At 37.9% G+C, this 26,528-nt stretch overlaps 4 pseudogenes; all 4 read left to right on the forward strand.

Annotated features, from left to right (window-relative positions):
* Nucleotides 1-17,275: 17,275 nt before the first annotated feature.
* Nucleotides 17,276-17,937, forward strand: LOC149216333 (uncharacterized; annotated as a pseudogene).
* A 366-nt stretch (nt 17,938-18,303) lies between these two features.
* LOC149216334 (uncharacterized protein At2g34160 pseudogene) lies at nt 18,304-18,757 on the forward strand (annotated as a pseudogene).
* Nucleotides 18,758-22,637: 3,880 nt separating this feature from the next.
* LOC149216335 (uncharacterized) lies at nt 22,638-25,119 on the forward strand (annotated as a pseudogene).
* Nucleotides 25,120-25,464: 345 nt separating this feature from the next.
* Nucleotides 25,465-25,938, forward strand: LOC149216336 (uncharacterized protein At2g34160 pseudogene; annotated as a pseudogene).
* The last annotated feature ends 590 nt before the right edge of the window (nt 25,939-26,528 follow it).

The raw sequence follows: 26,528 nt of genomic DNA on the forward strand, positions 1-26,528 counted from the left end.
AGAGAGATTCATAATCTAGTGTAGTAAAAAGGAGAAGAGAGATTCATAATTTAGTGTAGCAAAAAGGAGATTTTCAAGATAAGATTGGAACATTACTTTTGTACATAATATTGGGAGTAGGGTTTACTGAAATTTAAAATTGTTTGAATAGAAAAAGACACTCTTCATTAAATTCATTGTTAAGGCTGAAAATATTTTAAATTTCTATCCATATATGTAGGTAAAAACCATTCCTCATAAGAATATTCCATGAGCTTCAAGGTTGGAATTTCAAAACTACCAGTCAAATTTGATGTTCTTGGCTGTTTTGAAAATTTCCTAGCTATATTTGACGGGCAAATCACCCCATGATTGTCAATTTACCTGTCAAATTCCATCCCTGATGAGCTTTTCTTGATAGTGCTTTAGAGGGTTTCCTTCAAATTCAGGAAGCATACTATAAGTATCTTAACATCAAAATATTTCTTTTAACATCAAGGCCTTTGCATAATGAAATATTCAATTTTCTTGATGGTGCTTCAGAGTGTTTCCTTCAGATTTAGGAAGTATACTATAAATATCTTAACATCAAAATATTTCTTTTAACATTAAGACTTTTGCATAATGAAATATTCAATCTATTTAGGACTTTCCTATATACAACTCTTTCTCATATTTATAGGGATAAGAACAATGTTGTAGAGGGACGGTCAAAAAGTAGAGTGGGGTTGGACCAAAGGACCTAGATTATGAAGTGATAGACAATGAAAATATACCTCTATAGATCCATCTTAATCACCCATCTAGCAATCTCCGAGAGGATCAAATCCTTTAAGGTGCAAACCTCTTTTAGTATGAATAACTTAAAAAAAATTACTCTATACTAGTCTTCTCTCTATATATATGATATACAGGGGGTCAAGATGGATCTATAATGGTTCTCTCTCTCATATATATATATTGCATTTTTTAATGTATAAAGGTTAATAGGGATTACTAATTTCTAAAGGTAAGACTTTTCAAAGAGAGATTCATAATCTAGTGTAGCAAAAAGGATATTTCAAGATAAGATTGGAATAGTTCTTTTCTACATAATATTGGGAGTACGGTTTATTGAAACCTAAAACTGTTTGAATAGAAAAAGACACTCTTCATTAAATTCAATGTTAAGGTTGACAATATTTTAAATGTCTATCCATATATGTAGGTAAAAACCATTCCTCATAAGAATATTCCATGGGCTTCAAGGTTGACAATAAATAAGAATATTCCATGGGTTTCAAGGTTGGAATTTCATAACAAGCATACCTCATCAAATTTGAGGTTCTTGGCGGTTTTGAAAATTTCTTACCTATATTTGATAGGAAAATCACCACATGACTAGCAATTTGCCTATAAAATTCAATCCCTGATGGGCTTTTCTTGATGGTGCTTTAGAGGGTTTCCTTTAGATTTTGGAAGCATACTATAATTATCTTAACATCAAAATATTTCTTTTAACATTAAGACCTTTGCATAATGAAATATTCAATCTACTTAGGACTTTCTTATATACAACTCTTTCTCATATTTATAGGGATAAGAATAATGTTGTAGAGGGGCTGTCAAAAAGTAGAGTTGGGTTGGACCAAAGGACCTAGATTATTAAGTAAGTGATAGACAATGGAGATATACCTCTGTAGATCTTAGCCATAGATCTAGCAATTTCCGAGGAACAACTTTAAAAAAAAGTACTCTATACTAGTTTTCTCTTAAGATATAGGATAGATAGGGGGTTAAGATGAATCTATAATGGTTATCTCTCTTATATATATATATATATAACATTTTTTAATGTATAAATGGAAAATAGCCCTTATATACTTGGTTTTTGTAAATTACACAACTTAAACATGTAATTTCAACAAATATTTAAAATGCCAAAATGTAGAATAATGAGCCTATTTTAGAAATGTATATATGCATTAAAATATATTATTAATATATTATTTATGATTACATTGACCAACATTGAATTTATTATTATTAATAATAATTTTAAGATGTCACATATCAATTTTATATTAATAATTTTATTTGGTTTTGTTAGGATATTCTGACACATAGGAAATAGTTAAGTATAACTTGGTCTAGTATAGAGTTAGGTAAAGTGTGTTCCTTTACTATGTACATTTTGTAACTTACAATCCAACGGTCACGATATGTAGTGATCCGACGGTTCATTCTCTCCTCGGTATTATCGACACTTGATCTGTGGCTTAACATCCGATTGGTCCGTGATCTCTATTTAAAGAGCATGGAGGGTCATTTGTAGGTTAACGTCCATGAGAGAAGCTTATGTAAATTTTCATTTTTTTATTACTAAATTGCCTGAAGTGGCCGCGTTGGCTCAGGCCGTGGATTGTTTCCCTCTTTGAGGGTTTTAACCACGTCAAAAGTACTGGTGTATTGATCTGTGATCTGTTTGTGAGCGGTTTCCTTTGGTGTTCTGTCTGAGGAACTTACCCTGTAAATTCCTACATGGTATCAGAGCTATTTGAGGGCCGCGTCCGTTGGTGATCCAAATCTGAAGCCGGTAGAACTGCATCTGATTACCGTTTTCTAGATCTACTGTTTTTTACTGCTTTCGGGCCGAGATGACTGCTTTGTTGTGTTGGGAGCATCTGTTCCAGTGAGGAACCCCTTTCGTTTCACGCGAAAAAGTTTCTGGTAGCCCTAACTGCGTCATTTTTAAGATCTGGAGGTATACAATGTTTATTTGCAGTTTACAGTTATTTTCTCTCTGTTTATTTCGGTTTTGGTTTATTTAGATTTTTTTATTACCAGATCTATACCTTTCATTTCTGCGTATGCTCTTTGCCCCGCGACTCTATGCAATCTGGGCAAATCAGAAACAAAAAGGAAGGATTTTTCTCATGCGTATGCTCTTTTCCATTGCGCCTTAGTGTGATCTCAGAAAATCAGAATCATTGAGGAAAATATTTAGTTTCTGGCTAAAGCTAACTTCGAGCCGTAAGGTTCATTTTTTTTGTATGTCTGTGTTGGGTTTTGTGTTTTTTGTTTTGTAGGGAAAAAGAGCTTTCTCAAAGCAAACACGCAACCCAAAGCTTCAACCCCTCTCTCTCTCTCTCTCTCAAACTTTTTGTATAGCTCACTTGGTCCAAAGCTAATTTATGAGAGTAGAGGTCTTGAGTTCAAGTCTCCTTTTTGTGGGGGCGGATTTTTCATTTCCGCACATTCCCGCACTTCGTCGGCGACTTCATCAAATTTTCTTCAAAAAGCCATAACTTCTTCATCCGGAAGCCGTTTTCAGAACCGTTTTTTTGAAACAGCCTAATTTTTCGAGATCTTTCCATTGGAACACTTAGTTTCAGCATCTATAGCTTCAGTTTCTGTTAAAATGGAAAGTCCATGCCAAGTTATTCTTGATAACACTAACTACTTCCAATGGTGGTCCTACATTGTGGATTTACTTAGAAGTAAAGGTCTCTACAGAATAGCCACAGGCCAAGAAACCAAACCGAAAGATGAAGATAAGGTAGCTAAATGGGAAAATAGGCAAGATCAAGCACGTGTGTTGATAGGGATGTCTATTTCTCCAAATCTTAGATTCCATATTGCAAAACTTGATGCTCCTGATGAAGCAATGAAACAGATTACTAAAGTCTTTGGAATTAAAAATGAACTTAGAGCCCATCAACTTGAAAATGAGTTGCTTACATTGGACCCCAATAATTTTTCTTGCATTGAAGATTTTTTGTCCAAGTTCAAGACCCTTAAACTTCTCTTGGAAGGTGTTAAGGTTAAGATAGAAGATAGTAACCTTATCTATTCCATTCTTACTAAGTTGGGACCAGCCTACTCTGTGTTTGTTTCCACCTTCCATTCTACAAGAGAAGCCTTCATTTCTCAAGGACAAGACTACAAGTCCCCTTCCTTTGATTCTTTTTGTAATTCTTTAATAAGAGAACAAGAAAAACTCTTACACCTTGGTCTTCTTAATCTTGGAAACTCTTCTAAGAAAGCGTTAGCCGCCAAGTAGCAACCAAATCCAAAGAATCCTAAGAAGTTGTATCCTAAAAAGAATGGTCCTAAACCAAACAAAGGTCCTAATCAATTTCAGCCTCAAAATGAAAAATCATTTTAACAAAATAATAAGACAAATAAAAACAAAGGGAAGAAGACTGATAGACATTGCAACTTTTGTAATCGAGATGGCCACTTAGAATCCAAATGCTTTAAGAAGATGGAAGCCTTGGAAGCAGCAATGAAGAATCATAACATCCATTTGGAGCACTCTTCAACTTCAACTTCATCTTCAGGAATGACACTTTCTGCATGTGGTTGTCAAACATCTCGGTCTGGCTATGCACTAAATGTATCTTCTTCTTCTCATTCTCATGAGTGGCTCATTGATTCTGGAGCTTCTTATCACATGGCCAAAAACAAAGCCATGTTTTCTTCTTTAAATGATTGTAACACCAAAAATATATATGTTGGTGATGATAGATCCCTTAGTGTTGTAGGGACTGGAACTATTCATCTAGACAATGGTCAGTTTAATGATGTATTATGTGTTCCAACCTTATCCTGCAACCTTCTATCTGTATATCAGATAACTCATTCAGGTGAAGGTAAAATCGTTGAATTTTCACCTCGCGATGTTGTAATTAAGGACCTAAGAGATCCTAGACAGATTTTAGTTACTGGAATTGCTGATGATTCTACAAGGTTGTATAAGTTTCACAACTTTGGGTCATCAAATCTTCCATCAGTATTTGTTTCTCATAATGATGAAGTGAGCAAACTTTGGCATGAGCGATTTGGTCACTTAAACTATCGCTCTCTTCAGAATCTATGTAAAGAAAATATGGTGACAAGTCTTCCAATGGTATCTTGCAGAGATGGTGTTTATTCCGGATGTGTACTCGGAAAACATCATCGGGACAGTTTTGGAAAACGTGCCTCTTGGCACGCCTCAGCCCCTTTACAGCTCGTTCATAGTAATTTATGTGGTCCACTTCCAGTTGTTTCATTATCTGGCTACAAGTATTTCTTAACTTTCATTGATGATTTCTCCAGACGCACTTAGGTATACTTCTTAAAACTCAAGAGTGAAGTATTTAACATGTTCTTGGCCTTTAAGGCCTTTGTTGCAAAAAAATCTGGACATAAAATTCTTAAGCTAAGATCTGATAATGGCGGAGAATATGTTAACAACAAATTCATCAAAATTTGCACTGAGAATGGAATTCAAATGCAACATACTGTTCCATATACTCCACAACAAAATGGTGTAGCTGAAAGGAAGAATCGCACCTTAAAGAAAATGGCTAATTGTATGCTTCAATCTAAAGGACTTAGTCTAAATTATTGGGTAGAAGCAATTAACTGTGCAAATTACATAATAAATCGCACTCCTACTAAGGTTTTAAAGAATATCACTCCAAAAGAAGCATGGAGCTCAATCAAACCAGATGTAAGTCACTTTCGTGTTTTTGGAAGTGAAGCATGGGCCCATATTCCAGATGAGAAACATAAAGCTTTAGAACCTAAGTGTGAAAAATGTATTTTTGTTGGATATTCTGAAGATGTCAAAGGATATAGACTTATTCCACTTAAGTCCAAAAATGTTATCATTAGAAGAGATGTAAAGTTTGCTGAAAATATATCGGCTTGCAAGCCTAGTTCGACAGATGTGCCACCTCTCCCTATCTCTTCTACTTTTGAAAATATTTCTTCTTCAGATGATGAAAGCGAGGATGAAAATCCTCCCCCACCTTCTTAGGATCCTCCTTCAGCTCCTCAGCTTCCAAAATGGGTCTGTGCCACTCGAGATGCAGCAAGTGATCTTACCGGTGATCCTACAGGTCAGCGACGTACACGTTCTCAGTTTGATAGAGCCTCTTCTTTACTGGCTCAAGCTTCAGTGAATTATGATCCTGACACCTTTGTAGAAGCTTTAGGCCATACAGATTGGGAAGCAACTATGAATGAAGAATATCATTCATTATTGGCAAATGATACATGGGATCTTGTTCCTCTACCAAAGGGAAGAAAACTTGTTAGATGCAAATGGGTTTACAGAACCAAGTATGGACCAGATGGGAAAGTTGATAAACATAAAGCTCGTCTTGTTGCTAAGGGTTTTTCACAATTTGAAGGCATTGGCTACACTGAAACCTTCTCCCCTGTTGCCAAAATGAACTCTATCCGCCTTATTCTTTCCCTTGTTGCCTCTTTCAAATGGGAAGTCCATCAGATGGATGTTAAATTTGCCTTCTTGCATGGGGACTTGCATGAAGAAATCTATATGGAACAACCTATTGGCTTTATACAAATAGACTCCAGCCTTGTATGTCAGCTTAAGAAATCCCTTTATGGTCTCAAGCAAGCTCCTCGAGCTTGGTATGCCAAAATGGATAACTTTCTTTTAGAAAATGGTTTTCTAGGTGTCATTCTGACAATACTGTCTACACCAAGAAAGTGGGCAAGTCTCTTATCATTCTTGTTCTTTATGTTGATGATCTTATCCTGACTGGTAGTGATCCCAACCTTATAAACCATGTGAAGTCTAGCCTTAAAAGGAAGTTTGAAATGACAGACTTAGGACACTTACATTATTTTCTTGGTCTTCAAGTCTTGCAATCCATGGAAGGTATTTCCCTTTCCCAATCCAAGTATGCCTGTGATATTCTACGCCATTTTCACATGGAAGACTGTAAGCCAGCCCCTTCTCCCTTTCAGTCTCGAGTCAAACTTTCAGTCACTTGTACTTCTCCTGAAGTTCATGCTACCTTATACCGTCAACTTGTAGGAAAACTTTTGTATCTTACCCATACTCGTCCTGACCTTTCCTTTGCTGTTGGCCTTGTTGCTTGGTTTATGCAAAACCCACGTGAAAGTCATTGGAAAGCAGCTAAAAGAATACTTCGTTATGTTCGAGGTACAGTTCAGTTTGGGATTCATTACAGTGCCGAAGCAGCTCCTCTATTGGTTGGTTTCACTGATTCCGATTGGGCTGGTGACCCTGACGATCGGAAGTCTACTGCAGGTTATGTGTTCACTCTTGGTTTGGGACCTATTACATGGGCTTGCAAGAAACAAGGTGTCATTTCTCTTTCTTCAACAGAAGCACAGTATCGTGGTGCCGTAGAAGCTAGTAAGGAAGCCTTGTGGCTTCGTTAGATCCTATTAGAGTTTGGCTTTTAGCAGTAGCATCCAACTACACTTTGGTGTGATAATCAAAGTGCCATTCAACTATGCAAAGATCCAGTCCAACATCAGCGCAGCAAACACATTGAACTGCACATGCACTTCATCAGAAAGCTCATCCACGACCATGTTCTTGAAGTGCAATATTGTTCAACAGATGATCAAGTTGCAAACATCTTTACAAAGGCTCTCACAAAGGTGAAGTTCACTAAACTTCGATTTATGGTTGGAGTTCAGGAAGTTGTCACTAAGGGGGGATATGCTCTAGTGCCTCCTTCCTTCTCCTATTGTGTCATATTTGTAAATCCTTCAATCCTATCCCAAGTTGTTCTTAAGGGGGGATGTTAGGATATTCCGACACATAGGAAATAGTTAAGTATAACTTGATCTAATATAGAGTTAGGTAAAGTGTGTTTCTTTACTATGTACATTTTGTAACTTACAATCCGACGGTCATGATATGTAGTGATCTGACGGTTCATTCTCTCCTCGGTATTATTGACACTTGATCCGTGGCTTAACACGCGATTGGTCCATGATCTCTATTTAAAGAGCATGGAGAGTCATTTGTAGGTTAACCGTCCATGAGAGAAGCTTATGCAAATTTTCATTCTTTTATTAATAAATTGCCTGAAGTGGCCGCGTTGACTCAGGCCATGGACTGTTTCCCTCTTTGAGGGTTTTAACCACGTCAAAAGTACTGGTGTATTGATCTATGATCTGTTTGTGAACGATGTCCTTTGCTGTTCTGTCTGAGGAACTTAACCTGTAAATTCCTACAGGTTTATGATTAACATTTTTTTCACTTTCTTCTCTCCACATACACATACATATGATATTGGTATTAAAATATACTAGTTAACATGGATATTCAAAGAGTTTATTTAACTCTTATATTGAAATATTTTAAAAAAGAATTAACATTATATCATTCTCACCATTGAAAGTGAAAATATAAGAAATGATTTACTTTTGATTGGTTTAGTTGATATAAAATTATATTGAAAGCAAGAGTGAAATATTTTTACCATGTCTACTTCACAAAGTTAGCACACTTAGTAGGATTATTGATGCTTTGTAATTTCTTTAATTAAAACTAACCAAATATATATATTCATTTTGTTTTTTAATTATGATCCACATTGCTTTTTATTTAGAGAATATTTTATATTTAGTTAAAAAAACATAAACCCAATAAAAATTGACACATAAAAATATGTCTCTTTTATACTAAACTGTAAAATGTACCTCTAAACATAATAACAATCACAAATAATTTTGTAAAATTTTAATTTAATGCAATTAAAAAATAAATAATTTTAAATATTAAAAAATATACTTTAATCTCCTTATAATCAACTTTAAAATAAATCCCTTTCACATCTCCCATTTACTCTAAATTCATCTTAGATATCCAAAATTCACCTCAGTTCATTCCATATAAATAGCATGCTAATGACTAAATTTGAAAACAAATTTGAATCAAAGAAATGAAAGTAAAATTGCCCAGAACATTTTCCCAGAAATAAATGCAATGACTTTCGAGCCAAAAAAAACGACTTATGTACCCGCTATCTCAAGAGTGCCCATTTTCCGTTTCAGATAAATGCAATGACTTTCGAGCCAAAGAAAACGACTTATACCCGCTATCTCAAGAGTGCCCATTTTCCGTTTCAGTTTGGATTGGGATTAATACAGATGCTCAAATTAACGCGGAGTGGGACAGATCCTCCCTAAGTCAATGTTTTGAACAGTGGGTCAGGGATTACAAAGAATATAAAACTTTGCCATATTTTAGGAGATTACTCCCACCAAGGAGAAGTTGCCTATTAGAAGTTTCATTTACGGGGACATGTGGGCTTTCTTTCCCTGTCGACTTTTTCGATGGAGCATCATCTTCAGACATATGTAGTAGCGGGATGGTGGTTGTTACAAGGCCAGGTGAATATTATCATTTTGGATGATTCAGTGGTCATGGTTCCAATAACAAAGTAGAACTTCTTGTTTTGTGGAGTCTTTTTTACACTAAATGGCTTGACATCAAAAACATTAACAGTTTTAGAGATTCTAAAATGATTATTGATTGGGTTAATATGGCAATGTTCTAGAGATTCTGGAGCTCTCTTACAGGATGGACAGAATTAGGCTGCTGATCAAGCCTTTTCAGAGAATACCTTTCAGCCGTATTTAGTGAGAGCAAAACCAGGCTACAGGTCATTTGTGAAAAGAAGGGTGCAATTCAGTTCCAGGTTTGATCGAGTATACAGTCAGTTTTTGAAGAGGGAGTTTTCTAGCGCGGGGAAAAATCTGATAAATACAGTTTTTTTTTTGCTGTATTGACATATGAATATGTGTATAGGAAACAATATTTTTTGTAATCTGATTTTTTGGGATACAGGATAGTGTACGAAGGAAAATATGATACCAGAGACAGATCCTTTGATATATGTGGGTAATGGATGCAAATACATAGAGACTTTTACGAGATACAGTGAAGACATTGCAATTTTTGAATATGTAACTATTTTCTTATTAATGAAAGTACTTTCTTTCTTATTAACGAAATCAAGCAGTTTTTTCCTTCTGAGAATAAATAAATAATCTTGAAACTCCAATGTCAAAATGGCACCTGGTTTACGTCCAACTATAACACCATCAGAAAAATTATAATCACATTCCATCTCACTTTTATCATTCAGTTGAACAGGAAAGCCAAAAGGAAAGAAGCCTTCATCCTATTCACTCATTGTCAGTGCCACCTGCAAGTTACAATGAACTTTAGTGCATGAAAAAGGATATGCAGAAATAAAAATTAAACAAGAGAAAACTTTAAGCAGTCACAAACCTGTTTTTGAAGAGGGTTTGCATGGTCCCTCAAAACTTTAAGCAGACACAAATCTCGGCAGAGATGCACCAATTCAGATGCAGCATTGTCAGACGTATCCCCATAATTCAATTTTTCAAATAGAGGTTTTTTTGGATTGAAATTATCTGGTCGTTTAGCTGGATTTGCACCCGCCCCTTCAAGAGCTTCAAATTTTACATTTTTCGTTGTACAAGGCCGATTAATGTCTAATTTCAATTGATAACCATAGATTCCAAGAGAATGGGAATCAAAGGCATAAACCCGTAGTCGATCATAGACCAACTGAACTTTATCCGTGTGCCTATTATTAGCAAGGGAATATAGGAAACAAATAAACCTTACCAGCCATATTTGATGTATCAGCATTTTGTATGGTTGGCGGTGGTATGGCTGGAGCTATGAAAAACTGCACCTGATTCGCTAAAGCACTTTGGGGTTGAGCTAGAGGTTTCACACTGCGTAGCTGGCATTGAGTTGAGTGTGTAATTGGCATGAACCCTTGAGGAACAACCACATGTGCAGGAACTGGTCTCAAATACATGAAATTGGGAACTACATATGGCTATGCTAGGATTTCCCAACTTTGATAGATGCAGGCGCCCCTATTTGGTAGGAATGTATTTCAACTGTAGTAGAAAAAACTCTTTAGAACCAAACCATAAAAATTAAAAAAAATTAGTATAGCGTAATGAAAAAATAAAAACATGATCTCATCAATAAGCATAACTAGATTTCCAACTTGGGAAAGAGCATCAACAGAAAGAGTACAAACCCTATATATTTGAGGGTTCAAAGAAGGCGGCTGACATTGATTTAATTTTCTCAAGATGGGGGGTGGAGATGGAATAAATGTCTTCAACAATGGTTGATTCATTGGTAAAGGGATAAAATTAGTCTGCAAAATGTAAACAAACTCTGTAACATATCAGAATTTATAGAGAGAAATAAGAAGAAATAAATTAATCAAAATTATCAGTTCACAAACTTATTTATAACATGTGTATACAACACTGTTTATCATAATTTGGCATACGACTTACAGAGTTTGAGACTCAGATAAACATAAAACATTAGTTGAATAGTGTTTTTAGAATTATTACTTAATTATAAATATATGATAAGGATTTAATTTTCATAGAATATTTTAAAATATTTTTAGTCACAAATAAAGTATCTGTATATATTTCAAAAGTAATTATGCACTTTTTTTAAATAAATTAATTAATTGAAAAAAATGTGATATAAGTATGGGTTATGGTTTTTTGGACATGTGATATTAATTGGCCATGATATTGGTCTATAGTATTGTAACAAATCTTACAATAAGTCTTTACAGTAAAGTAAGATGAATTTCCATGATTAAGGATCTTATTACATGTTTTGTTTTGTTTTACACACACATATATATAATGACATTAAATATAAATTTTGGCAATGTGAGATATATCATAAAGTAAGTATTTCAATATTTATTGATATTTATTTCTGAAATCTACCATTAAAATTTATCAATCAATATTTCAAAATCAGATAAAATAAATGAATAAATTCTAAAAAAAAATATAAAATAACATATACAAATAATTTCATATAATCTGAAAAGTTACTTCTAAAAATATACATAAAAATAACCAAAATATGTATCTCTACAAGATGCACTCATTTTACATTATAACTACATTAACCTCAAAATCCATCCATTTTACATTATGACTATAAAATAACATTGACAAATATTTTCATATAATTTTACTAGTTACTTCTAAAAATATACATGAAAAAAAATCTAAATGTGTTCACAAAATGCACCTATTTTACATCATGACTATACTAACACCAAAATCCACCCATTTTCCATTATGACACCACTAGCCCCGCATCATATGACTCATCTTCACACATTCATCTCATCCCCGCCATCGATGTATGATTCCCTAGTTATTCGCTAAAATTGTTTTCCCTTTTCCACTTAAATTTCTTATATTACGCTCATATGCCTCTAATCTCGTTGGAGTTTCTACCACTTGTCTCGTATTTTTCCTCTACCATTGTATTCATGCATTTCACTATGATTTAAATCGTACACAAAATCTATGTTTTCACTCACAATCCTTCATCGACCATTAAATTGTCATAATCAACATGATTTAAATCGTACACAAAATCTATGTTTTCAGTCACAATCCTTCATCGACCATTAAATTCTCATAATCAACATCAACATGGACTTCAACCAATTGACGTTGTCCAGGCCCTATGTGAAACTTGAGTTCCTTAATTCCATCTTTCTGGTTCTCAAATTCAATACCATGACACCATAGTTGCGCCTTCCATTTTCTTGCTTGTTATTTTTGAAATTTGTATGCTTGCATTCTACAATGAAAACAACAAACTCGGAATTCCAAATGAAAAGAAAGGAAAGAATAATTAATATTCATGCACTAGTGTCAAATAAATGGTCGTACAAGATGCCAAGTAACTGGACACCATAAATGGAAGAGCTAGTAAGCAAATCTTAAGTCAATTAATACAGTAATCCCAAAATCAGAAATGCGTGGTTCCGAATTTGAATCCAATAGCATGTGATGGGGCTTTATGTCTCCATGTATGATGGTAGGCTAATAGTCACCATGAAGATATGAGATCTCATGAGCCGCGTCAATGGCTATTTTATAATAAGCATCTCATGTAAAGCATCACTCAAAATGAAATCAAATTCTTTTTACACTTAGAATTCCAATAACTCAACCAATTTTCTCTGACAAATTTTTCCTGTTGTTTGGATTTCTCTTATTATTCCCATGTCCTCTCCATTTTCATCACTAAAACCAATTCTCTTCAAGGAAGAACTCTATTATATAAACAATCTCTCTGGAGCCTTGCCTCTTACATATATATCTCTGCCTCAAATTAATATTTTCTTACATAATTTGATTCAATTTGATGATATTTTTAGGGTAGTTTCCTTGTCTTTAGGGGCCGATTTCAATTCAGGAAATAATATTTTTCCACAATATGAAAACCATTGTAATATTTTTCCATAATATGAAAATCACTATAAGATAAGAGAACAAAATTTATCCTATGATTTTGAATAATATAGGGATGGTACCCATAACTTTATCACTTCTGTTATTGTGCTCATCAATACAAGTAATTAAATCCCTCAACATGTACAAGTATTTTGCCCTTCCCTTGGTGGCCACAACCCAGGTTTCCAGTGAATAAACTTGAGTTAAATGAGCTTGGGAAAAGGTTTAATGATTAAGAAAAGAAACAAAGGAAACAAAACCCCTAGGTTTTCCAAACCAAAATATTTTTCTGCCATGAAGGAAAGGAACAATGAAGGATAAGGGGAATGCACCACCAACCACGAGCACTGGTCAAAGTAATTGTGATGACAAATCTAAAAGGCATTGGTGACCCAACGCGAGGTAGTTAGGAAAAGACGTATGCAATCACATGGCATAGAGAGACTCATTAATTGCACCACCAAGACTATTTCATACCTATGGAGGGGACTCCTAAAGCCCATGACTCTCAGCGAGAAAGTTGAAAGGGGGATGATGAGCAAGATAAAAACCCAACCTCCTTTTTATCTGCAGACTTACTTGAGATCATCACTAGTGCAAATGTTGAAATTGAAAAACAACCCCAAAGATCTAGTGGTAAAGTAGGCAACAAATTTCATGGACCTAGTAACTTGACTAGCAAACCCCCTATGGAACAAAGAGAACAGCTAGGTTAGAGTATCGAAAATTAGTAGAAATAAAAAGGAAGAGAGAAATGGAAAGATGCAGAAGCAAGATTCCAGGGGTAATGCAACTAGAAGTGGAAGAGTTTGTAGTGCAAAAAGATAGTCATTAAATATTGGTAAAAAAATAAAACATTTCACTAGAAAGTTGAATAGTAAAGAGTTATAAGAGAATACCCTTAAGGTTGGATTTATCAAGGAGAAAATCCTTAGATACTCCCTTAAGTTTCACATGGGTTTAAGAGGCTTCATAATTTCCTTGTTTAAGTTAAATAAGGGCAGGGACAAAATTATGGTAGGAGTGCTTTAGTTTAATTAGGTGACCACCCTCTACGATAGGGTTTGATCTTATTAAGAGAAAAATTATGAAAGAAAATAATATGAATAAAATAACCCTATCGTGTTATAGAATTATGAAGTTAATATATTATAATGTGGATAGGAAATAGTTTGAAAACTTTCCTCAAAGTGAAACGAAAACGTGACTAGCAATGGAATTTTTTACAGTAGCAAAAATTTGTGTAGAGGTTGATTTCATAGGACTTACCAAAAGAGATAACTCTCAAGGTTGGATCCCAACAACCGCATTGGAAAAAACTTGACTATATGAACATCCCTTTCAAGTGTTTCATATACTAAACACATGGCCACCTCTAATATACATGCCCTCGATGCCTAGTTCACAGGAAGAGGGAAGAAGAGTATCTCAAGAGGAATATGGAAAATCCTAGTAAAATGTATATCCCCTTTCAAAACCCAAAATCCACTTCGAAGTAAACCAACTAAAGAGGACACGTGACATAGAAACTCCCCTTAATGGAAAAGGAGAATGAAACTCTGGGGACTCTGAACTCCATCCTGGCCTGAGAGGAATGGCTAGATCACCTTGAAAGTTACCCAAAAAATATGGAAATCCTAATGAGGGAAAATGTGGTCAACTCACTAGAACCTAGAACATCATTGGAGGCCTTATCCAATGCCTCCTTGGGTAACTAGACCACAAAAGCTCACCTCTTCAAGTCCCAAGAGAATAAAAGAGAGTTGAGAAAGGAAAAGGCCCTAAATGAAGGTTTATAAAAGGAACAAAATTGGGTTGATCTGACTTCTCCTAAACCAAACTCATATCCCTCCTTTGATAATATGCAATCCAATCACAAATACCTTGCCAAATTAAAGAGAGAAAGAGGAAGGAGAACCCTCTAGATCATCAAAAGAGGTATGGGAGAGGACCTAGAACTAGAAGAAAGCGAAAAAAACTCCTGAAAGGAGATCATTCACAATGTTGGCAATAGCATAGGTAGAGAGGGAAGTTCAAGAAGGGCAATAGATAACCATTTATGAGGTCCTTAGAGAAAATCCAACCCCATTAATATCGCCCCAATGGTACTACTAGTACTAACCATTAATCATAGGGGCTTCAAATCCAAACAAAGACCACAAACTCCCCCCTACATCAACGCATTGAACTAGATTCCTTAAATACTAATAGTGACAACCTAGTAGTTGTGAAATTTTAAATACTATTAAATTACTAGTTATTATTCTCCTATCTTTTCAAAAATTTTGTCAACTGCAAAATACTTGTGGCAAATATTGAATAAAACACAACTACAACTTCACTGAAAATAAATAACCACAAGAACTGAGGAAATTATGTGCACACACACAAATTATAGACACCAATATTTTTGGACAAATGTGCTTGGAAAAACCCCAAAAGGAAAACCGGAGCAACAGATGAAGGTTTTATTATTGTTCTATAGCAAAATAATTACAGTTGGTTGTTGTAAGACGAAAAAACTTTAGAAAATTATTTTGATCACTTCTGCAAGTTCCACTGAACTCCTAGAAGAAAATCGACCCACCAAAACCAATTCGGCGTCCCTCCGAAGTTGGTTTCGGCTCACACATGTGGCCTGGCTAAGAAACTTGACCCTTTTGGCAACTCACACTAGCTGGGTAAATAACTTTGGCCTCCATTGGAAAATATCAAACTCAACTGGAAACTCGATCTTCCTGTGAAAATCGATCTCTCTTGGGTAAATATCCTTGCTTTAGAATTTCTCCCCTCTGATCAATTCGTGCTACTAGTCTAGGTAATTCGCACCCCTTGTTGGAGCATATCGCACCATCTGAAAATGTAGGTTTTAACCCTGTACAAAAATTACCTGCATACGAATTCTAAAACACAGAAAATAAACAATGCGAGAGCATAACACATAAAACACATATACACAAAGATTTTCCCCTGGATCCCAGAACCGGGACTACCAGCTTGATTTTTCGTTATGTTCCTTTCAATGTTACAATACATATTTATACATACTGAAGCATCCAATACCATGGACCGAAAACCATCGCGTCCAAAACCATGGACCGAAAACCATCGCGTCCAACCCATGTGCGAAAAATCATGCACAAAACCATAAGTAAGTCCGCCCAACCTAATATAGGGTCCAAAAACAAAATTTTTCAGGGCGCTGCCCCGGACCCCATAGAGTGGGGTTACTTGCACCCCTCAAACCCCCTGTGACCCCGCCCCCCCCACTACGCAATCGGCGCAACGAAGGGGGGGCTCCGCCCCCCTTCTAACCCCCCGGTTAACTACGTGGGCTAGTCGTGGAAAGAATATAACACAACCCAACATTCTCCCACTTGTTGTTTTTTCTCCACAGGGGTGTGATGCAAGGAAGTGTTCCCTCTGCAGATAGAGGCAACCCCTCTAGCCCTAGAGTGGGTCTAGTCACAACAAAGACAAAACAACAATCAATTTCCTTAAATAGTCATCGTTGGCTGCTTACCTCAAAACCGGTGCTTGGTGAAGCTTTCATTGCGTTGTTCCAGCTTTTGTTTCCTTCTCCTAAGGAGTAATTTACCTGAAACACCACAAGAAACAACAGAGCACGTAACCGAAAACAACAAAGCTCTATCTACTCATAAAGTCAAGGAGTCACAAGCTATCAAGTAAATTATACACAAGATATAGGAAATCGTTATTGATTGCATTAAAAATAAATCAAGAGCAAAGCTTACAACCAAGCCTTGACGTCACAAGCCTTCTCAGAGGGTCCAGCCGGTATGTTCCTTCAAGCATTCACTCTGAAGAATGGGTCTCCCAAATGGATAATATCTCTCTCTCATACAAGCTCTAATGGAAGGCTAAGGCACTCCACAACCTCTTATCAAACTACCAGTAATTCCACACTTGTCACACTCACACCAAAGCTATCTACTTTGCTAAAAACAAGAACTAGCAACCAGCAATCCAAGAATTTGGAACTAAGAATTAGTAACTAGCTGATCGTAGCAATGGTGAGTGCTTTTATAGGAGGAGGAGCCTCCATGAAACGAGGGAGAGGGAGCTTATCCTCAAGGGAGGTTGCACAAGAGGTGGAAAGTGTTGGACACAGATTGTCATTGATGTCAATATGGCAATATTCGAGGAGCAGATAGATGACAGAGATGGAGACTGTGTATGATTTGGGGAGCAAGATGATCGAAGGTTTGAGCAAGGAGAAGGTCCAGAGTGGGGATGTGATTGCGATCGATAAAGCTTCTGGGAAGATTACAAAGTTGGGGCGGTCTTTTGCGAGGTCCAGGGATTATGATGCAATGGGGCCGCAGACCAAGTTCGTACAGTGCCCGAATGGAGAGCTTCAGAAATGCAAAGAAGTGGTGCATTGCGTTACGCTGCATGAGATCGATGTCATCAATAGCAGGACGCAAGGGTTTCTGGCCCTCTTTACAGGAGATACTGGAGAGATCCGTTCTGAAGTGAGGGAACAGTAAAGTTGCTGAATGGAGGGAAGAAGGAAAAGCTGAAATTGTACCAAGTGTGTTTTTTATTGATGAAGTCCATATGCTTGACATTGAATGATTCTCATTTTTGAATCGTGCTCTAGAGAATGAGATGGCACCGATATTGGTTGTTGCAACAAATCGTGGCATCACAAAAATCCGTGGAACAAATTACAAGTCTCCACATGGTATACCCATTGATCTATTAGACTGCCTGCTCATTATTTCGACATAGCCATACATGGAAGATGAATGTGAGCCGTCGGATCAAAAAGCAGCGGATCCAACGGTCGTCGCATGCGAAAGATGCGCGGGAGACGTATAGGTAGGCAGTAAGCAGTATTCCCCGCACCGCCCACCGAGGTTCGGTGGTATACGTACAAAGGCCAGCGATCCAATCAAAATACGACGTGTGGCAGATGAAACCCCCCCGCGCAGGTTAACGCGTATGTAGGTTTCAGCGAGGAAAGGTGCGACTGTCGTCCGATCGCGGTGGAGTTTGATCGGACGGTGAGGAGATGCACGAGGTTTAATGTGCAAGCAAAAGGCCATAGCGATGCGGGAACCATTGGATGAGGGTGATCAACAACTGCGATTGCGAATGCGGCAGAGGCTAATATGGGCGCGATTACGTGGGTTTTTGGAATAAAACAGTGGAGGCAGAGAAGTAACGCAGAGGTATTAAGAGGGGAAAATTTCCTGAAGAGCAAAGCACAGGAACGATGGCCGTGGAAGAAATCACTGAGCGAGTTGGAAACATGGATCTGAATGATGTTCACAAGAAAAATAGGATTCAAGTCTCCAATACCAAGAAGCCGCTCTTCTTCTATGTCAACCTCGCCAAGAGGTATATGCAGCAACATGAAGAAGTGGAGCTATCTGCTTTAGGAATGGCCATTGCCACAGTGGTTACTGTTGCTGAGATATTGAAGAACAATGGTCTAGCTGTAGAAAAGAAAATCTCAACATCTACCATTGATATGAGAGATGAATCAAGAGGTCGTCCCATCCAGAAAGCAAAGGTTGAAATAATACTAGGAAAATCAGAGCAGTTCAATGATTTGATGGCTGCTGCTGCTGAAGAGAGGGAAGCTGAAAGATCAAGCGAGTCAGAGGAAACGACAGTGACTGAGGAGGAAGCCTAAGAGACGGTGTAAGCGGAAACGAATGGACAAAGGCATGGGAATGTATAAAACAGTAGAAACAGAGAACTATTGGTGCGGTTATGGTGGTGAAGAACCCGAGGGTGAGATAGTAGAAGCAGCAGAGGCAAAAGAGGCAAAAAAAGCAGTGGAGGCTGTAGAGGCAACAGAAGCAGCAGAGGCAGGAGAGCAGGAGTGAGACAACCTCAGCTGAATAGAGTGTAGCAGCATACCTGTTTATACCAAGGTTGGGTTGGAGCCTCAGAACTGAATAGGACTGAAGTCATTGGGGTAGGTGCTCCTAAGTGTAGAACCACTGCAAAACAGAGTTGGTGCTCTAGAGGTTGGAGCCTCATTGAAGTCCAAGTTGGAGCTTGGTAACTATTCACAATCAGATTTATACTTATATTGTATTTATTTCTTTGCACTGTCTTGAGTTTTAATAAAAGCATTAAATTCAACTGTTGATTTTTGTGTTCTGTGTATACATATACATATCTATATAGTAATAAATACGGATTCAACCCCCCCCCTCTGAGTATTTCCAACAATTGGTATCAAAGCCAAGTTTCTTCATACTAGCCTAACAGCTTGAAGAAGGATCCGCAGCCATGATGAGAAACCATGAAGCATCAGGAAGACCTCCTTTGTTCGATGGCACTAACTTTGGTTTCTAGAAGAAAAGAATGACTTACTACTTAATGTCCCTTGGACCTGAAGTCTGGCATTTTGTTCAAAATGAATACAAAACTACTTCCACTCTTCCAACAGACCAAGACGAGAGGAAAGCCTACATCGCAAATGCAAAGGCCATGAACTCCATCACTAGTGGAATCACTGATTCCGAGTTTACAAAAATCATGCACTGTACCTCGGCCAAAGAAATGTGGGAGAAGCTAGTTGGCTTGTACGATGGAGACTCAAAAGTAAAAAAGGCAAAGCTTCAAACTCACAGAAGACAATTTGAAAGTTTGAGGATGGAAGATGAAGAAGATATTGCAGCATACCTCCTCCAAGTAGCTGAAGTGGTAAATTCCCTAAAAGGATTGGACGAAAAAGTTGAAGAAAGTACCATTGTTCAAAAGGTATTAAGGTCTCTTCCAGACAGGTTTGACTCCAAAATAAGCGCTATAGAAGAAGCAAAGGATTTAGATACCCTCAAAATGGATGAACTCCATGGAATTCTCACTGCCTATGAAATGAGGAAAGGTGGCCCAAGCTCCAAAGATGCAGCATTCAAGGCCTCAAGGTCAAAGAAGGGGAAAGAAAGGAATGATTGTAGTGATGAGTCAGATGTGGAATCCGAATTGGCTCAATTTGTACGAACGTTGAAGAAAGGATCTAAGCTTAAAGGCAAGTATCCTCTTATCTGTTTTAAATGTGGTAAAATAGGTCATTATGCAGCAAAATGTCCTCATAAACATGATAGTGATGATGAAGGAAATTCTAAAAGAATGGCACATAAAAAGAAAGGGTTCAATAAGAAAAACTTCTTCTCCAAGCAAGATGAGTCTAATGAGGATGAGTTTATGGTCATCAAAAGGAAATCAGATGAGGAAAGCAATCATGATGAAAACCAAGAAGCATTATTCATGGCACTCGCAGATGATGATGACTCAGGGCTGGAAGGAAATGTAGATGAACTGTTAAGAAGTGCCATTGAAGAAAATGAGAAACTACTTTACAAAATCATTTCTCTCAAAGTGGAAAACGAGGAAATAAGAAGGAGAGAAGATCTCTTGGAAGCAAAGCTTAAAGAAAAGGAAGAGACTTGTGAAGAACGCGAGACCGAAATAGTGTCTCTGAGAAAGGAGTTGGAGCAAATTAAAAAGGGCTGTAAAAGCTCTCAAATACTTGAGACTATTCTGAAAAATAAAAAATTTCAACATGACAAGTCTGGAATAGGTTTCAAAGGAGAATCCTCAAGCACTAAGAATAATGCGAAAAGCTATGCTGATGCACTTTCCTACAATCCAAAAGATGAAAAGTGCACCCAGATCCCAAGAATGTGGAGTTGAATCATGGACACTACAACAAATACAAACCTGTACTCCACCAAGGGCCCATCGCAAATCCAAAGAACGAGGGAGGAGTAATTCCCAGGAAGGAAATCGACTCAAACCGTGGTTGCTTCAACAAGTACAAAACCATCTTTCTTGGACACTGCTTTCACTGTAAAAACTTCGGTCATCAAGCCAGACATTGTATGGCTCGCAGAAGTGAAAAGACAAAGCTAAAGGATAGAATAATCAACTCATATGCCCCCAAAAGGCAGGGACAAATCAAAACCTTTAATTCATTTGATCCCTTGACCAAATTTGATCTGATTTGCTCTTTCTGCTACAATAATGGACACTATGAACAAGACTGCCCACTCAAAGGAAGAAAGACGAGTAGCAAGAACTCTAGCATGGACAAATGCAGCCTGGCTCTATATGCTCAAAATAATGGAAACCAGTGGTTTATAGATAGTGGGTGCTCCAGACACATGACAGGAGACAAAAGGAAGTTTGTTTCACTGAGCAAAAAAGGAAGGGAATGTGTCCTTTGGAAGCGGATCTGGCAGAATTGCAGGAAAAGGAACAGTTACTTTGATCAATGGAAAAGGAAAAGCTCAAGATGCTCTGCTGGTTGATGGACTCAAACACAACCTCTTGAGTGTCAGCCAAATCTGTGATCAAGGACATAAGGTTGTTTTCAGCACCAAAGACTGTGAAATAAGGAACTCTGCCTCAGGGAAACTTGTGGCAAAAGGGGTGAGGACACTAGACAACATTTAAATTCTGAACAAGATTCAAGAAAATAAATGCTACCTGAGTCAGACAGATGAGAGTTGGCTGTGGCACAAGTGACTTGGACATACAAGCTTCGAAAATCTGATCAATATCAGCAAGATCAAAGCTGTACGAGACATCCCCAAGGATGTTCAAACAAAATCAAGCAGTATGTGGTCCATGTCAACATGGAAAGCAGACTGGAATCAACCACAAGACAAAGGAACACTGTACATCAAAGCCCTTAGAGATCATCCATGCTGATGTATGTGGGCCAACTAGAAATCAAGCACTCCAAGGAGAAAGGTACTTTGTGTTATTTGTTGATGATTATACTAGAATGATGTGGATATATTTCATAAAGTATAAATCTGAAACTTTTGAGTGTTTCAAGAATCTAAAAGCCCTTGTAGAAAATGAAAAAGATTCAAAAATTAAGTGCCTCAGAACAGACAAAGGAGGAGAATTCACATCAAACAAGTTTAGTGAGTTCTGTAATATTCATGGAATTAAAAGGGAATTCTCGGCTGCCAGAACACCTCAGTAAAATGGGGTAGTTGAAAGAAGAAACCGAACAGTCCAAGAAATGGAAGGAACTATGCTATTAGCAGCAGACTTACAGCCTAGATTCTGGAGAGAAGCAGTAGGGACAGCTGTCTACACACTGAATCGAACTCAATTAAGACCAAATTGTGATAAAACTCCTTATGAGCTATGGAAAGGAAGACCTGCTTCGGTGAAGTACTTCAAGATATTTGGAAGCAAGTGCTTCATAAAAATAAATGATGGTTCACCAGGAAAGTTTGATTCTCGAGTTGATGAAGGGATATTTCTTGGATACTCTACACGGAGCAAGGCTTACAAGTGCTACAATTATCGACTGAAGAAAATAGTGGAAAGCATTCATGTAAAGGCTGATGAAGATCTTCCAGTAAAGGAAATTGAAGAACATGAAGATGACTCTCTCATTGAAGAAGAAGAACCTAAAGAAGAAGAAATAGATGAGGAAGAAGAAGAAGATGAAGAGGAAAGAGAACCACCTAATACCCCTTCTAAGACGAAGTATGTCCAAAGACACCATCCAAAAGAGCAGATCATTGGCAATAGCGATGAAGGTGTGCAGAGCCGAAGAAGGATAACAATTACACCAAAGAGAAAAGTCATTGCCCTCCTATCTATGATAGAACCAGAAACATTTGCGGAAGCAAGTAAGGATCCTCACTGGGTAAAAGCCATGGAAGAAGAAATGACCAAAATTGAGAAGAACAAGACATGGGAGTTCGTACTTCGTCCAAAGGACAAAAACATAATAGGAACAAAATGCGTGTTCAAAAATAAAGTGAATGAGGAAGGACATGTTATCAGAAACAAGGCAAGACTTGTCTGCAAAGGCTATTCATAAATTGAAGGAATTGACTTTGAAGAGACATTTGCACCAGTGGCCCGTATGGAAGCTATCAGGATGTTCTTGGCATTTGCTTGCTCAAAAGGATTCAAAATCTATCAAATGGACGTGAAATCAGCATTTCTAAATGGGGAACTCAAGGAGGAAGTCTACATGGAGCAGTCTGAAGGTTTTGATCTAACAACAGGAAAGGACTTAGTTTGTAAGTTGAAAAAGGCTTTATATGGGTTGAAACAAGCTCCTAGAGCTTGGTACGCAAGACTGGATCACTATCTACAACAACAAGGCTTCAAAAAGGGAGTGGCTGGAAGCAATCTATACATAAAGACAGATCAAGGTAAGTTACTAGTTGCTCTTGTTTATGTCGATGATCTGATTTTTGCTAGTAATAATGATGAAATGAGCCATGAATTTTCTCAAAACATGTCAAAAGAGTTTGAGATGTCGATGATAGGAGAGCTATCCCACTTCCTTGGACTTCAAATATCTCAAACTAGAGCAGGATTGTGTATATCTCAAACCAAATATCTAAAAGACATGCTCAAAAAATATGGAATGGAGGATTGTGCACCCATGAGCACACCTATGACCACAAACTGCAAACTGAGCAAAGATGATGACTCCCCTCTAATAGATGCAATTCATTACAGGTCAATGATTGGAGCCCTTCTATACTTAACAGCTACACAACCAGACATAATGCAAGCAGTAGGAATGGTGGGAAGATTTCAATCTGCTCCCAAACAATCCCATTTATTAGCTATAAAAAGAATTCTCAGATATCTGAAGGGATCTTCTGATTTCGGTCTTTAGTACCCAAAGGACTCAACACTGACTGTAACTACATACACCGATGCTGATTGGGCTGGAAGTATAGATTATCGGAAAAGCACTAGTGGAAATGCATTCTTCCTAGGAGACTGTTTGGTATCCTGGCTCAACAAAAAACAATCATCCATATCATTATCCACAGCCGACGCTGAGTATATTGCTGCAGCAGACTGTTGTTCTCAGATACTATGGATGAAGGAAGCTCTAAAAGATCTCGACATATGTACAGATCAACCAATTTCCGTCTATTGTGACAACACAAGTGCTATCAGTCTCAGCAAAAATCCTGTGATGCACTCAAGAACCAAACACATACCAATCAAGTATCATTTCCTCCGTGAACAAGTCGCTGAACAAAACAATGTCCTGGAATATATCAGTACTAAGGAGCAGATAGTTGATATTTTCACAAAACCTCTTCCTCGAGAAGCATTCAAACATCTGCGTCAAAAGATGGGGGTTATTTCTTTATCATCACTCAAGTTCATTCATAAAGATGTAGCAGGACAGGGGGAGCAATTTGACAGGGGGAGTCCATATGCATCCCTTTGCCATTGATGTCAAAGGGGGAGAAAGTAGAAGAATATTGCCATCAATAACAAAGGGGGAGATTGTTGGACACAGATTGTCATTGATGTCAATATGGCAATATTCGAGGAGCAGATAGACGACAAAGATGGAGACTGTGTATGATTTGGGGAGCAAGATGATCAAAGGTTTGAGCAAGGAGAAGGTCCAGAGTGGGGATGTGATTGCGATCGATAAAGCTTTTGGGAAGATTACAAAGTTGGGGCGGTCTTTTGCGAGGTCCAGGGATTATGATGCAATGGGGCCGCAGACCAAGTTCGTACAGTGCCCGGATGGAGAGCTTCAGAAACACAAAGAAGTGGTGCATTGCATTACGCTACATGAGATCGATGTCATCAATAGCAGGACGCAAGGGTTTCTGGCCCTCCTTACAGGAGATACTGGAGAGATCCGTTCTAAAGTGAGGGAACAGTAAAGTTGCTGAATGGAGGGAAGAAGGCAAAGCTGAAATTGTACTAGGTGTGTTTTTTATTGACGAAGTCCATATGCTTGACATTGAATGCTTCTCATTTTTTAATCATGCTCTAGAGAATGAGATGGAACCGATATTGGTTGTTGCAACAAATCGTGGCATCACAAAAATCCGTGGAACAAATTACAAGTCTCCACATGGTATACCCATTGATCTATTAGACCGCCTGCTCATTATTTCGACATAGCCATACATGGAAGATGAATGTGAGCCGTCGGATCAAAGAGCAGCGGATCCAATGGTCGTCGCATGTGAAAGATGTGTGGACGATAATACGCGGGAGACGTACAGGTAGGCGGTAAGCGGTATTCCCCGCACCGCCCACCGGGGTTCGATGGTATACGTACAAGGGCCAGCGATCCAATCAAAATACGACGTGTGGTAGATGAAAACTGCCGCCCCCGCAGGTTAACGCGTATGTAGGTTTTGGCGAGGAAAGGTACGACTGTCGTCCGATCGCGGCAGGATTTTATCGAACGGTGAGGAGATGCACGAGGTTTAATGTGCAAGCAAAAGGCCGTAGCGACGCGGGAACCGTTGGATGAGGGTGATCAACGGCTGTGATTGCGAATGTGGCAGAGGCTAATATGGGCGCGATTACGTGGGTTTTTGGAATAAAACAATGGAGGTAGAGAAGTAACGCAGAGGTATTAAGAGGGGAAAATTTCCTGAAGAGCAAAGCACAGGAATGATGGCCGTGGAAGAAATCACTGAGCGAGTTGGAAACATGGATCTGAATGATGTTCACAAGAAAAACAGGATTCAAGTCTCCAATACCAAGAAGCCACTCTTCTTCTATGTCAACCTCGCCAAGAGGTATATGCAACAACATGAAGAAGTGGAGCTATCTGCTTTAGGAATGGCCATTGCCACAGTGGTTACTGTTGCTGAGATATTGAAGAACAATGGTCTAGCTGTAGAAAAGAAAATCTCAACATCTACCATTGATATGAGAGATGAATCAAGAGGCCGTCCCATCCAGAAAGCAAAGGTTGAAATAATACTGGGAAAATCAGAGCAGTTCAATGATTTGATGGCTGCTGCTGCTAAAGAGAGGGAAGTTGAAAGATCAAGCGAGTAAGAGGAAACAACAACGACTGAGGAGGAAGCCTAAGAGACGGTGTAAGCGGAAACAAATGGACAAAGGCATGGGAATGTATAAAACGGTAGAACCAGAGAATTGTTGGTGCGGTTATGGTGGTGAAGAACCTGAGGGTGAGATAGTAGAAGCAACAGAGGCAAAAGACGCAGAAAAAGCAGCGGAGGCTGTAGAGGCAGCAGAAGCAGCAGAGGCAGGAGTGAGACAACCTCAGCTGAATAGAGTGCAGCAGCATACCTGTTTATACCAAGGTTGGATTGGAGCCTCAGAACTGAACATGACTGAAGTCATTGGGGTAGGTGCTCCTAAGTGCAGAACCACTGCAAAACAGAGTTGGTGCTCTGGAGGTTGGAGCCTCACTGAAGTCCAAGTTGGAGCTTGACAACTATTCACAATCAGATTTATACTTATATTGTATTTATTTCTTTGCACTGTCTTGAGTTTTAATAAAAGCATTAAATTCCGCTGTTGATTTCTGTGTTCTGTGTATACATATACATATCTATATAGGTTGTTGGCAATTGCTAGAACAATTAAAAAAAAAAGTAAGAAATACTAATTCACCCCCCCTCTCAGTATTTCCAACAGAAAGGTCACCCAAACTG

This window comes from Pinus tabuliformis, chromosome 1_1 (genome assembly GCF_031772625.1).
Source record: "Pinus tabuliformis cultivar Carrire ecotype Pingquan chromosome 1_1, CPIR1, whole genome shotgun sequence".
Taxonomy (NCBI): domain Eukaryota; kingdom Viridiplantae; phylum Streptophyta; class Pinopsida; order Pinales; family Pinaceae; genus Pinus; species Pinus tabuliformis.